Consider the following 13,970-nt stretch of genomic DNA (forward strand, 5'->3'; position numbering starts at 1 on the left):
TTCTAATACTAAAATGTAGACTTTCACGGCCGGAAATATCATGTCCGTTATAATTATCCAGGCTGTTATGCCGTGGTCGGTTGATGAATTCTGTGTCGATTCCCAACCGCAAACCGGGCTGTTATGCCGTGGTCGGTTGATGAATTCTGTGTCGATTCCCAACAGCAAACCCACGCACACGGACCGTTATTTGCACCGGGATTCGAACCACCACCCACAACAGAAGTGGGGTGTTATCAGGCGGTAGCCTGATTACGGGGGTGTCTGATACGGTTGCGTGTGCACTGGTGCTGGTGACTTTGCATTCTTGAAGTGGCTGATGCTCTACTTTGCTTGGTTCATCTTTCGAAAGTAACAGGGGCGGGGCTGCCACTACAGGATGCTCTTGCCGCTGTTGATCTTTAATCGGCCTCGTTTCCCGGTTTTGGGAGGGGGGAGCTGTGGTCTTCACAGGGAAATCTGTTTGAGTGGCTATGTCCATCATAGGGAGATTTGTTTGAATACCTTTCTCTGCTGTTATCACTTTAGCGGCGCCCGAAAGCGACCTTATAAATTCTTTAAATCTGTTTGCCCTCATGGCATCCCTCCTCCTTTTACTCGGGGATTTACGCTTAGGCATCCTGTTTACTGAGCGCTGCTCAGCCGTAGTCGATTCTTCAAATTAAGCGTTGTTCGAGCATCCGGTAGGTGGGGCAATTCCGTCCCGTGGCACCACAGGATTTCTTGCCGCGACTTTTACATGGAATGCAATCTCCTGCTGCTCTGCATTCATTCCGAGTGTGACCACTCTTACCACACTTGAAGCAAGCCGACCCCCTGGTGCAGTGCCTCAGAATGTGATCCAGGTCGCCACAGTTGTGGCAACGAGGTACCACGATATAATCCCTCGTGCTTACCGCGTGGAAGCCTACATATAATCTGCCCATTGACCCGATTCTTTTCCACATTGGTGCAGAGACCTCGGCGACGTGGTGTACTACATCACGGTCCCGAGGCCCCGTTTTAAATCTGAGCTTGAAAGAATTCTTAAATTCCTCGTCATCTATTTCATCAAAGTAAAGGCTACCCGGCCATTGATCTTCGTCTGTGCGAATGCGCACAGGTTGCCCGAACCCTTACGGGAATCATCACCTTAGCGTACTCGCTTCGGCGGTACGTATACTAAAATTGGAACGATACAGAGAAGATTAGCATGGCCCCTGCACAAGGCTGACACGCAAAATCGTGAAGCGTTCCACATTAATTGTCAATCCTAAGGACCCGTGTTCGATTCCCGGCTGGGTCGGAGATTTTCTCCGCCCAGGGACTGGGTGTTGTGTTGTCCTAATCATCATCATTTCATGCCGTCTCGGTAGCTCAGCGTGTTCGGTCAGAGAGCTGGTTGGCCTCTGTAATAAAAAAACTGAGTGGAAGGCTCAACAAACGAACTTGAACGGATGTCACAAAAAAAGAAGATGGATAGAGCGTCTGCCATGTCAGCAGGAGTTCCCGGGTTCGAGTCCCGGTCGGGGCGCACATTTTCAGCTGTCCCCATCTAGGGGGGACCTGTCGGCAGCTGAGGGTTTCAATTAATTATCATTCAAAATAGGATGACCCACTGTAAAATTAAGTGGACATTTCTATTTAAATGTTGAGGGCAAATCTACTATAGAGCTATACTCAAGTTCCTTGTCATGTCATATAATCTAACTCTCTCTCACACAATTTTAGGTCAGTTCACACTGGTGGCCAGGTCACGTCAAAAATTCCACAATGCATTTCAGTCCGTGCTTTTGTTTTTTCTTAATCTGTTGTGCTTTGTGTGGTGTCACCGCCAGAGACCACACTTGCTAGGTGGTAGCCTTTAAATCGGCCGCGGTCCGTTGGTATACGTCGGACCCGCGTGTCGCTACTATCAGTGATTGCAGACCGAGCGCCGCCACACGGCAGGTCTAGAGAGACTTCCTAGCACTCGCCCCAGTTGTACAACCGACTTTGCTAGCGATGGTTCACTGACAAAATACGCTCTCATTTGCCGAGACGATAGTTAGCATAGCCTTCAGCTACGTCATTTGCTGCGACCTAGCAAGGCGCCAGTACCAGTTACTATTGATACTGTAATCATGTACCGTCAAGAGCGACGCTCATCATTAATGGATTAAAGTTAAGTATTCCACCAGCTACGTCCGTTTTTCTAAAGTCTAATTTCCTTGTCCTGTTCCAGACCTCACGCCAGCCTGCGTGAGCTAAAACGCGTGCCTTTCGGCTTCCTCTAGTACTCGGTGTTGGCTCTCCTGCCAACCCACAACACTTTGTTTTCGTGGAAACTTGCAAATGTTCCATGTCGACTTGGATATTTTTATACGTTCAGTGTTCTTCACCAAGTGAAGTCATATATGTGAATGCGAGAAAGCGAGAAAGTAAGCTCTAATGTAGGAGAAAAATACAGTTGTTTATGACGTTTTTAGTTACGTAAGAAAAAAAATGGTATAGTAAACGTAAACATGCTCGGTTTATTTCCATACGTAGTATTTGATGTGTTTGTGTACATGTTGTCCCTCATGAGAGTCGTTAGGTGCAGATATTTGCACTTTCGTTTTTGCAGTGTGTAGCTGGAGTCAGCTCAAAGAAATACTGCTGATCACATCTTTCATTAAATGCCTAATGTCGACAGAAAGCATTGGTTTGTTTCCATTTACAAACAATTTTTTAAGCGCAATTTCACGCGCTCATTCGATAAAGTAGTCCCAAGTTATTCTAGTGCGATACTCACTTTATCGATATGTATTAACAGAGACAGTAATACACGAAGAATAACCATTACTCCAGGATTACTCGTGTGTCGTCGTGGCCCGCCCTGACTGCTACCGTCTTCCAAAAGCGTTGCTCAGTCGCTTCTGTACCACCGGTTATTCTTTGTGTTTTATTGTCCCTGTTAATACCTATCGGTAAAACGAATATCGTACTGGACTAACTTGGGACCGCTCTATCGAATGGATACGTAAGGACACACATAAAAGACTTGGTGAGCAGTATTTGTTTCGGCTGGCCGCACCTAAATATTTGCAAAAAACATAATTGCAAGCGTCTGCCGAAATATCAGAGAAAATGCACCCTTTTAGGAGGGACACCCAGAATATATATTGTTGTATGTGCTTGTATGTATTTTCCTCTAGTAAACAAACGTCGATGTTCTGAAATGTTAATGTGTGTGAAATCTTATGGGACTCAACTGCTAAGGTCATCAGTCCCTACGCTTACACACTACTTAACCTAAATTATCCTAAGGACAAACACACACACCCATGCCAGAGGGAGGACTGGAACCTCCGCACCGGCCGGAGTGGCCGAGCGGTTCTGGGCGCTACAGTCTGGAACCGCGCGACCGCTAGGGTCGCAGGTTCGAATCCTGCCTCGGGCATGGATGTGTGTGATGTCATTAGGTTGGTTAGGTTTAAGTTGTTCTAAGTTCTATGGGACTGATGACCTCAGAAGTTAAGTCCCATAGTGCTCAGAGCCATTTGAACCATTTCGAACCTCCGCCGGGACCAGGCACACAGTCCATGACTGCAACGCCTAAGACCGCTCGGCTAATCCCGCGAAGCGATGTTCTGAAATGTTGTTTCACTTCTACACACAAAATTGGTCAAGATCATACGTTATGAAGTTTGCTTTGGCCATTAGTAAACTTCATCGCTGTTAGTTCCTCAGTATTGAGACTACACACAGATTTTTGTTAATCATCGATCGTAACTCATAACCTCAGTTTCACCGTTCAGTAATGGGCTAAGCGAATTGACTTGACATGACGTGATGTGATGGACAGTGTGAATACACACCGACGTGATAGTGCCGTGATGGTCTTTATAACAAGATTTATGGTAATCAGCAGTACTGCTATTGGCAATATTTCTATGGACAAATCGAAGTTGTCTAAACAAATTGTGTAAATACTTGCAGATAATCTAATGAATGAAAACGGAATTGATGACTAATAACCAGAAACTAATCGTATTAGCACACTGGAAAGATGTACACGACCCACCTGACGTCAGTTAATAATGTAATATTTTCGGAATAAACGCAAATTAAGTGTGGTGCCAATGATCCACGCCCTGTAAAACCGAACTGGGATTCCATCTACACCTGGTGACTTATTTGTTTTCACCTCATTCCCCTGATTTTCAATTCCAGGGATGGATGATCCTGTGCCATCCATATGGGTGTTTGTGCGGCAGTCAAACGATGGTCCTCCTGCGTAAATGATTTTTGTGGTCGCGAAATTAAAACTTCAGCTTTCCTTTTGCTGTCTTCTATTGCCACACCATACTGATCTATGAGTAAATGAATAGAAGCCTTTGAACCGCTTAACGATTTCACGTAGGACTAGACTTTTCTAGAATTCTCGGTAAGATTTTTCGCTTGCGTTCTTGGGCGGACGTTCTAAGCTTCGTGCATCGATCTTTTTATAGAAGCTCGAATTTCTACTAACTTTTGATTGTCGGCATTCCTGCTTTATTTTTTTGAACCGGAATTGAAACACTCACTGCGCACATGGTTAAGATTGGTCATGATGTTTCATTAAATGTAAACAGGTTATTCAAGTTTGAATGTGAAATACAGGAAGTGCAGTAGCCAACACCTTGAGTTACAAATATTCAAGCTTTCATTGATTGTGTAACACAATAAAGCATGCATATTGGGGACTTAGAGTGTTGGTTATTATAGACACCATCTAATCAATAAATTCACGCAACTGTAAACTATTTAAATTCTCGAAACTGAAATACATGAGGATGTGATTATGAAGTTTACATGAATTTTATTTCATTTCAGATCTTGTGTAATGAAACTGCTTTGGACAGTAGTGACCTATGTACAAAAAAGGATCAGGCCAATGTGAGTTCTGGCTCAAATCACTGACTCAGCAACTAGTCAGCATTTTTTTCCAATGTTTTGTTACAGCTGAGGCAATTGTGTTTGTCATATTCAAGGTCATCCCTAGTAAGAGGCAGTGGGGACAGGCAGGGGAGGGGAGGTATAGGTTGACCAATTATCTTATGTCAACATCCATCATGCTCTCAGCTGATCACTGGAGTCTCCCCGCTGTTCTTAGGCAACAGGGCTCGTTCAAGGTCTGTGCTCTGTAGTGAAAGGATCAGCAGGCCTGTAGTGGAAGGATAAGTTTTGTTTTGGTACTTATTTATCAATAATAATGTATATTGTGTATTAATAATAATAACCAATATGAATCATTCAAAGTATGTCCTCTGTAGTGAAAGGATTGTGAAGAAGAGTTGTCAGCACACATCAGCCAATAAGCAGAAGAAGACTGAAAATAAGTATTTATTCATCAGTTATTAATATTATTGATATAGTTAATATGTTTGTTTATACTTATGTTATTGTTTTTCTGTCCAGCAGCGCAACAGGTCCCTGATCCAATAGTAGCTGAAATGCAGCAACCCCAAATGGTCTTCCAGATTTATCTGACCTGCTGCATTCGACTAACAATAATTTCTCAATCCCTATTCCTTTAGAGCAATTTCGTGAGTCTTGTCACTGTAGTGAGAGGATCAGGACGACCAGCAGGGGTCATTCCAGGACTATAATTAATTTGGTCAGTTGGCATGCAGATGTAGCTGTTCGATGCGTAAATGCGTCCATTCTTGTAGAAAGAATGCAAGCAATGCACTTTGTAAGTAATTAGCTGCCTGATGTTAAATTAACTTGAACACCTCCTTTTACTACATAATATATGCACATCGTACCTATGTCACATGCACATCACCTCACCATACCTTATGCTCATATGGAAATGTTTCTATTCTTGTAGAAAAGATGTATTGGAGGTACTTTGAAAATAATTGTAATTAAGATAACAAATTAATTCCTACTCCTCGTTTTGAGTAACTGCATTTATACTCTGCAATGAAGGGATTGTGTTGTTTTGTAAATAATAACAGTTATATGTAACAAAATAATACAAGGGAAATTAATGACATCATAGCATTTTCTGCAAAATAGCGGTAAACATTATCATACAACACTTTGATGATGTCATGGTAAAGAAATGTTAGTCCATTCACTCCTCTGGACGAATGGCCATCTATAACACAATTAGCAGTAAAGTATTTGGCATTGGCTATAAAACCAGTGATACACATCTTCCACAGTTGTTGTGGTCTTCAGTCCTGAGACGGGTTTGATGCAGCTCTCCATGCTACTCTATCCTGAGCAAGCTACTTCATCTTCCAGTACTCACTGCAGCCTACATCCTTCTGAATCTGCTTAGTGTATTCATCTCTTGGTGTCCCTCTACGATTTTTATCCTCCACGCTGCCCTCCAATGCTAAATTTTGTGATCCCTTGATGCCTCAGAACATGTCCTACCAACCGGTCCCTTCTTCTTGTCAAGTTGTGCCACAAACTCCTCTTCTCCCCAATTCTGTTCAATACCTCCTCATTAGTTATTTGATCTACCCATCTAATCTTCAGCATTCTTCTGTAGCACCACATTTCGAAAGCTTCTATTCTCTTCTTGTCCAAACTATTTATCGTCCATGTTTCACTTCCATTCATGGCTACACTCCATACAAATTCTTTCAGACACGACTTCTTGGCACTTAAAATTATACTCTATGTTAACAAATTTCTCTTCTTCAGAAACGCTTTCCTTGCCATTGCCAGTCTACATTTTATATCCTCTCTACTTCGACCATCATCAGTTATTTTGCTCCCCAAATAGCAAAACTCCTTTACTACTTTAAGTGTCTCATTTCCTAATCTAATTCCCTCAGCATCACCCGAGTTAACTCGACTACATTCCATTATCCTCGTTTTGCTTTTGTTGATGTTCATCTTCCTCCTCCTTTCAAGACACTGTCCATTCCATTCAACTGCTCTTCCAAGTCCTTTGCTGTCTCTGACAGAATTACAATGTCATCGGAGAACCTCAACGTTTTTATTTCTTCTACCTGGATTTTAATACCTACTCCGAATTTTTCTTTTGTTTCCTTTACTGCTTGCTCAATACACAGATTGAATGACATCGGGGAGAGGCTACAATCCTGTCCCACTCCCTTCCCAACCACTGTCTCAATAATTTCGAAATTATTATGTGCTCTAGGAAGTATATTTGGTAATTGAATGGGTTTGAGGCAACGACACAGTAAGCAGAGAAACAAACTATTATTAATTACCAAAGAATTTGCACTCATACGCCCATTGCCACTGCCACAATTGTCTATGTATTGTTTGCCGGCCGTGGTGGCCGTGCGGTTCTAGGCGCTGCAGTCCGGAACCGCGGGACTGCTACGGCCGCAGGTTCGAATCCTGCCTCGGGCATGGATATGTGTGATCTCCTTAGGTTAGTTAGGTTTAAATAGTTCAAAGTTCTAGGGGACTGATGACCTAAGATGTTACGACCCATAGTGCTCAGAGCCATTTGATGTATTGTTTAGTACCAAAAGCAAATGTACCTGCCTAAAAATTTAACACTCTATATTGCCTACTATGAGCTCTCAAAGGGTAAGCAACACTCCGCGGTGCAAAACAGCCACCCTGTGAGTATTAGTGCTGATGAATAAGAATGTACTCGGAAAAAGTATATACCTAACTAATAACTTTTTTCTCCAGTGGTTGCCAAATGTAGGAGTTGGGGAGTGTAGCTGCCACTGATCTGGCACCAGGCTGTTTCAATACCTGCTGGGAGTGGTGAGGATAGCTGCTTTTGATCTAGTACTAGATAACAGCCCTACTTATCTAGGCATCAGCAGCTGGAGCTGTGAGCGCTCCTCCAGCCAGAGTATCTATAAAGTATACTTCTTTTAAGTGTCCTCCCTGTAACCATACATGGATGGCTGATTTTGCATTTTTTTAAATGTAAAGTTGGCAAGTGTAACTACAAATTAACCTCAGAGATGCCAACATGACATCGCGCGGTCACTGCACCTGAGGTGTGCGGCTGCTGCACGTGAGATGTACTCACATCATCCACTGCTCTGCCTCAGGGGTACCATGGCCATGCGTCCTTGGCCTAGAACATACACAAAACAGCGACATATGATTTTCGCAGACGAATGTAAGCAGCTCTCCGCCGGGACCCTTGTGTCGTGCCTCTATGTGAAAACGATCAATCCACGCAGTGTGCATGGGACATCAACGTAGATCGTTAAATAATGTGCAGCTTTAACTGTTCACCATCGGATTTACATACGCGCAACACAAGTCATCTTCGAGGACAGTGGTGTGCGCCACAGGGCGAAAAATTATTCGACAACCTGCTTCCACCCAAACCGCATAAACTACATATGATCCTCTCATTAATTTGAGATCTGTCGATGAGATGTCATATTTAAGAAAGAAATCGATGTGTTCCGCCTTCTAAATATATACAGAAACAGAGTGAAGTAACGTGATTGCAGGAAGTGAGGTATACTGTCCACCTATTCATCTTTGTCACTCACAAAGTCCCTGGCCCTCTACATCATCATTGTAGATGATTTGATAATAATTGTAGAAGCACTGTAAGTATATTCCATAACCAAGCAGCTGAAAGAAAATGCTAAATTAGAAGCCAACTTGGATGTTTAACATTTTTCTTATATAAGTCACTGAAACTTGGAAACCTTTGTCTACTTAGCTTAATGCTCCATACCACCTGCTGCTTCCGGCTATCTGTGCAGCTATAATTTTCAATGCGATAGGGTCCGCAGCTGTGATGAATTTTTTGAATCATTTATTGAAACCTTCAGCTGCCATTTTCTTTATTTCCTGTACGATTGTACAATTTCGGCCTTAGGCCATTTTCAAGTATTTTATGGATGATTTTTTTGGTAACAGATTATGTCATATACGTCGTTGCTCCTATGACATCATGTTATGCTCATAAATTAGTTCCAGCTGTTCACGCTATTTTAAGAGCACGTTACTTTCGAGCAGTTATGGCAAAGCTACGACGTATATGACATAATATATACCAAAAAATCATCCATAAAATACTTGAAAATGGCCTAAGGCCGAAATTGTACAATCGTACAGGAAATAAAAAAATGGCAGATGAAGGCTTCAAGAAATCATTAAAAAAATTGTGCAGCACTGTTTATAACACAAGTGTAATACGTAATACAAATACACTCCTGGAACTGGAAAAAAGAACACATTGACACCGGTGTGTCAGACCCACCATACTTGCTCCGGACACTGCGAGAGGGCTGTACAAGCAATGATCACACGCACGGCACAGCGGACACACCAGGAACCGCGGTGTTGGCCGTCGAATGGCGCTAGCTGCGCAGCATTTGTGCACCGCCGCCGTCAGTGTCAGCCAGTTTGCCGTGGCATACGAAGCTCCATCGCAGTCTTTAACACTGGTAGCATGCCGCGACAGCGTGGATGTGAACCGTATGTGCAGTTGACGGACTTTGAGCGAGGGCGTATAGTGGGCATGAGGGAGGCCGGGTGGACGTACCGCCGAATTGCTCAACACGTGGGGCGTGAGGTCTCCACAGTACATCGATGTTGTCGCCAGTGGTCGGCGGAAGGTGCACGTGCCCGTCGACCTGGGACCGGACCGCAGCGACGCACGGTTGCACGCCAAGACCGTAGGATCCTACGCAGTGCCGTAGGGGACCGCACCGCCACTTCCCAGCAAATTAGGGACACTGTTGCTCCTGGGGTATCGGCGAGGACCATTCGCAACCGTCTCCATGAAGCTGGGCTACGGTCCCGCACACCGTTAGGCCGTCTTCCGCTCACGCCCCAACATCGTGCAGCCCGCCTCCAGTGGTGTCGCGACAGGCGTGAATGGAGGGACGAATGGAGACGTGTCGTCTTCAGCGATGAGAGTCGCTTCTGCCTTGGTGCCAATGATGGTCGTATGCGTGTGTGTCGCCGTGCAGGTGAGCGCCACAATCAGGACTGCATACGACCGAGGCACACAGGGCCAACACCCGGCATCATGGTGTGTGGAGCGATCTCCTACACTGGCTGTACACCACTGGTGATCGTCGAGGGGACACTGAATAGTGCACGGTACATCCAAACCGTCATCGAACCCATCGTTCTACCATTCCTAGACCGGCAAGGGAACTTGCTGTTCCAACAGGACAATGCACGTCCGCATGTATCCCGTGCCACCCAACGTGCTCTAGAAGGTGTAAGTCAACTACCCTGGCCAGCAAGATCTCCGGATCTGTCCCCCATTGAGCATGTTTAGGACTGGATGAAGCGTCGTCTCACGCGGTCTGCACGTCCAGCACGAACGCTGGTCCAACTGAGGCGCCAGGTGGAAATGGCATGGCAAGCCGTTCCACAGGACTACAGCCAGCATCTCTACGATCGTCTCCATGGGAGAATAGCAGCCTGCATTGCTGCGAAAGGTGGATATACACTGTACTAGTGCCGACATTGTGCATGCTCTGTTGCCTGTGTCTATGTGCCTGTGGTTCTGTCAGTGTGATCATGTGATGTATCTGACCCCAGGAATGTGTCAATAAAGTTTCCCCTTCCTGGGACAATGAATTCACGGTGTTCTTATTTCAATTTCCAGGAGTGTATATACACTACTGGCCATTAAAATTGCTAAACCAAGAAGGAATGCAGATGATAAACGGGTATTCATTGGACAAATATATTATACTAGAACTGACATGTGATTACATTTTCACCCAGTTTGGGTGCATAGATCCTGAGAAATCAGCACCCAGAACAACCACCTCTGGCAGTGATAACGGCTTTGATACACCTGGGCATTGAGTCAAACAGAGCTTGGAAGGCGTGTGCAGGTACAGCTACCCTTGCAGCTTCAACACGATACGATAGTTCATCAAGAGTAGTGACTGGTGTATTGTGACGAGCCAGTTGCTCGGCCACCATTGACCAGACGTTTTCAGTTGGTGAGAGATCTGGATAATGTGCTGGCCAGGGCAGCAGTCGAACATTTTCTGTATGCAGAAAGGCCCGTACAGGACCTGCAACATGCCGTCGTGCATTATCCTGCTGAAATGTAGGGTTTCGCAGGAATCGAATGAAGGGTAGAGTCACGGGTCGTAACGCATCTGAAATGTAACGTCCACTGTTCAAAGTGCCGTCAATGCGAACAAGAGGTGACCGAGACGTGTAACCAATGGCACCCCATACCATCACGCCGGGTGATACGCCAGTATGGCGTTGACGAATACACACTTCCAATGTGCGTTCACCGCGATGTCGCCAAACACGGATGCGACCATCATGATGCTGTAAACAGAACCTGGATTCATCCGAAAAAATGACGTTTCGCCATTCGTGCACCCGGGTTCGTCGTTGAGTACACCATCGCAGGCGCTCTTGTCTGTGAAGCAGCGTCAAGGGTAACCGCAGCCATGGTCTCCGATCTGATAGTCCATGCTGCCGCAAACGTCGTCGAACTGTTCGTGCAGATGGTTGATGTCTTACAAACGTCCCATCTGTTGACTCAGGGATCGAGACGTGGCTGCACGATCAGATACAACCATGCGGATAAGATGCATGTCATCTCGACTGCTAGTGATACGAGGCCTTTGGAATCCAGCACAGCGTTCCGTATTACCCTCCTGAACCCACCGATTCCATATTCTGCTAACAGTCATTGGATCTCGACCAACGCGAGCAGCAATGTCGTGATACGATAAACCGCAATCGCGATAGGCTACAATCCGACCTTTATCAAAGTCGGAAACGTGATGGTACGCATTTCTCCGCGTTACACGAGGCATCACGATAACGTTTCACCAGGCAACGCCGGTCAACTGCTGTTTGTGTATGAGAAATGGGTTGGAAACTTTCCTCATGCCAGCACGTTGTAGGTGTCGCCACCGGCGCCAACCTTGTGTGAATGCTCCTAAAAGTTAATCATTTGCATATCACAGCATCTTCTTCCTGTCAGTTAAATTTCGCGTCTGTAGCACGTCATCTTCGTTGTGTAGCAATTAAAAAAAATTGTTCAAATGGCTCTGAGCACAATGGGACTTAACATCTGTGGTCATCAGTCCCCTAGAACTTAGAACTACTTAAACCTAACTAACCTAAGGACATCACACACATCCATGCCCGAGGCAGGATCCGAACCTGCGACCGTAGCAGTCGCGCGGTTCCGGACTGAAGCGCCTGGAACCGCACGGCCACCGCGGCCGGGCTCAGTGAATTACGTTCCGTCGTGTTGTTTATGTAGCTGAAGTAGATAAAAATGACCATTTGTGCCAAAACAGCCACGCTTATTTGGCGTGTCTTACATTGCTGCAATATTAGAAACGCCTATTTCGTTTTATCCAGCAGATAGTGAAAAAATAGACGCAATCAAATCGAGAAACCACACTAGTCTTGAGTAGTGTTATACTAACAGCTTTTTCAGTATTAGACGACATTTTGATTTTTCATGTAGCAAAACGTTTGACGAACTTTGATCAGGTGATAGATTCTTTCGCAGAAAGGCAAGCACGTCAGGTAAGGTTGTAGCAAGATTAGAGAGAAAAAAAATGCTGGGACCTAAGGATTGAAGAAATGTGCCCTGTCTTGCTTGTCTTTTTTTCTTTACTGGTTTTATGCTTCCTATGTTTAATTTTATGTCACACAAAAAGAGAAAGTTATTAGCTAATATACAATGAAGAGTACATATTTTCTGAAGAGTTCTTATTCTCTCAGTCACAAATAATCCCCCTCAGTATTAAGCGTGAGGGTTTTTTATTATTTTTTTTTTGTGCCGGCTGATGTGGCCTCGCGGTTCTAGGCGCTTCAGTCCGGAACCGCGCTGCTGCTACGGTCGCAGGTTCGATCCTGCCTCGGGCATGGTTATGTGTGATGTTCTTAGGTTAGTTAGGTTTAAGTAGTTCTAAGTCTAGGCGACTGATGACTTCAGATGTTAAGTCCCATAATGCTTAGAGCCATTTGAACCATCCTTTTTTTTTTGTGGGAGTAGGATGTCAAACCGGCCGACTGGGACCAGAAGAGTCACCGCAGGACAATTTAATTTCCACTATCATGAATATCGGTTTGATGGCTTCCGTTAAAAAATATACACGTTTGAATGCCACAGAGCGAAATACAGTGGTGTGCGATAGAAGAATAAGTGTGAAGAAGAGGCGTGGCACTGCACTTTGGCACGCTTAAGACCGAATAACATTCCTACATTTCCTCGAACGTATATGTTTCATATATCCAAGTCTTGAAACAGACGTGCGCTGCAAAATGAAAATATTTTTTGAAAAATCGATTTTTAAATATTTTTTGACGTCCTATATCAAACGCTCGAGGGGTAGGGGGCACTATCAAGTTTTTGCCTCGGTTCGGAAATATCGTAGATCCGGCGCTGCTAATAAGGGTGCTAAGAGCTACAGAATAGTAATGTGTGACGCCTTTTTTATCCATGTCTCGCCAGTCAAGGGAGGCTGACGAGCTTTGACTAAACTGTTGCGGTAATACTGAAGTGTTGGCAGTTGATCCGGATCCGCTGATAAAATGTTCGCGTAATGGTATAGTTACCCCGTGAATACATTGATGCTCGACATAATGACCACAAGCTGCGAAAATAAGAAATCGTCCATGACGTCTATTAGAGGTTCTTTAATCATTGAGGGAAAAATAAATAGAGAAAAACTGAGAGATCCAATGGTGTTCCTTTGGTGCCTAAATGTTCAATCCATTCCTCCATTCCTTTCTCATATAATCTAAAACCGTTGCTTCAGCATTTTTCGACTTCTTAATGGCTTTATCAAGTTCTTGCATGACGATGTGAGGTTGCTAGTCTCGATATCTGTTTGTCATTCCCTTCTGTTATATTTATGCAAGCCATAATTTTTCAGTGAAGCAAGAGATAATGAACAGTAGCATGAGGAGACAGGCTGATGTTAGCAGACCCTATCTCGAACGCAGTAGTGTAATTTACAATAGCCTCCAAGAATTTTTACTAGTTTAGGACATGCTGAACACTTTATGGGCTGATATCAAACGATTTCTTTAATCTACCGTAACCG

At 44.5% G+C, this 13,970-nt stretch overlaps 1 non-coding gene across 1 annotated transcript; it reads left to right on the forward strand.

Annotated features, from left to right (window-relative positions):
- Positions 1-1,137: 1,137 nt before the first annotated feature.
- On the forward strand, positions 1,138-1,244 carry LOC126186561 (U6 spliceosomal RNA). The gene has a single exon (XR_007537633.1). It is a non-coding gene; the product is annotated as a U6 spliceosomal RNA (small nuclear RNA).
- Positions 1,245-13,970: the final 12,726 nt, after the last annotated feature.

Source organism: Schistocerca cancellata, chromosome 4 (assembly GCF_023864275.1).
Source record: "Schistocerca cancellata isolate TAMUIC-IGC-003103 chromosome 4, iqSchCanc2.1, whole genome shotgun sequence".
Taxonomy (NCBI): domain Eukaryota; kingdom Metazoa; phylum Arthropoda; class Insecta; order Orthoptera; family Acrididae; genus Schistocerca; species Schistocerca cancellata.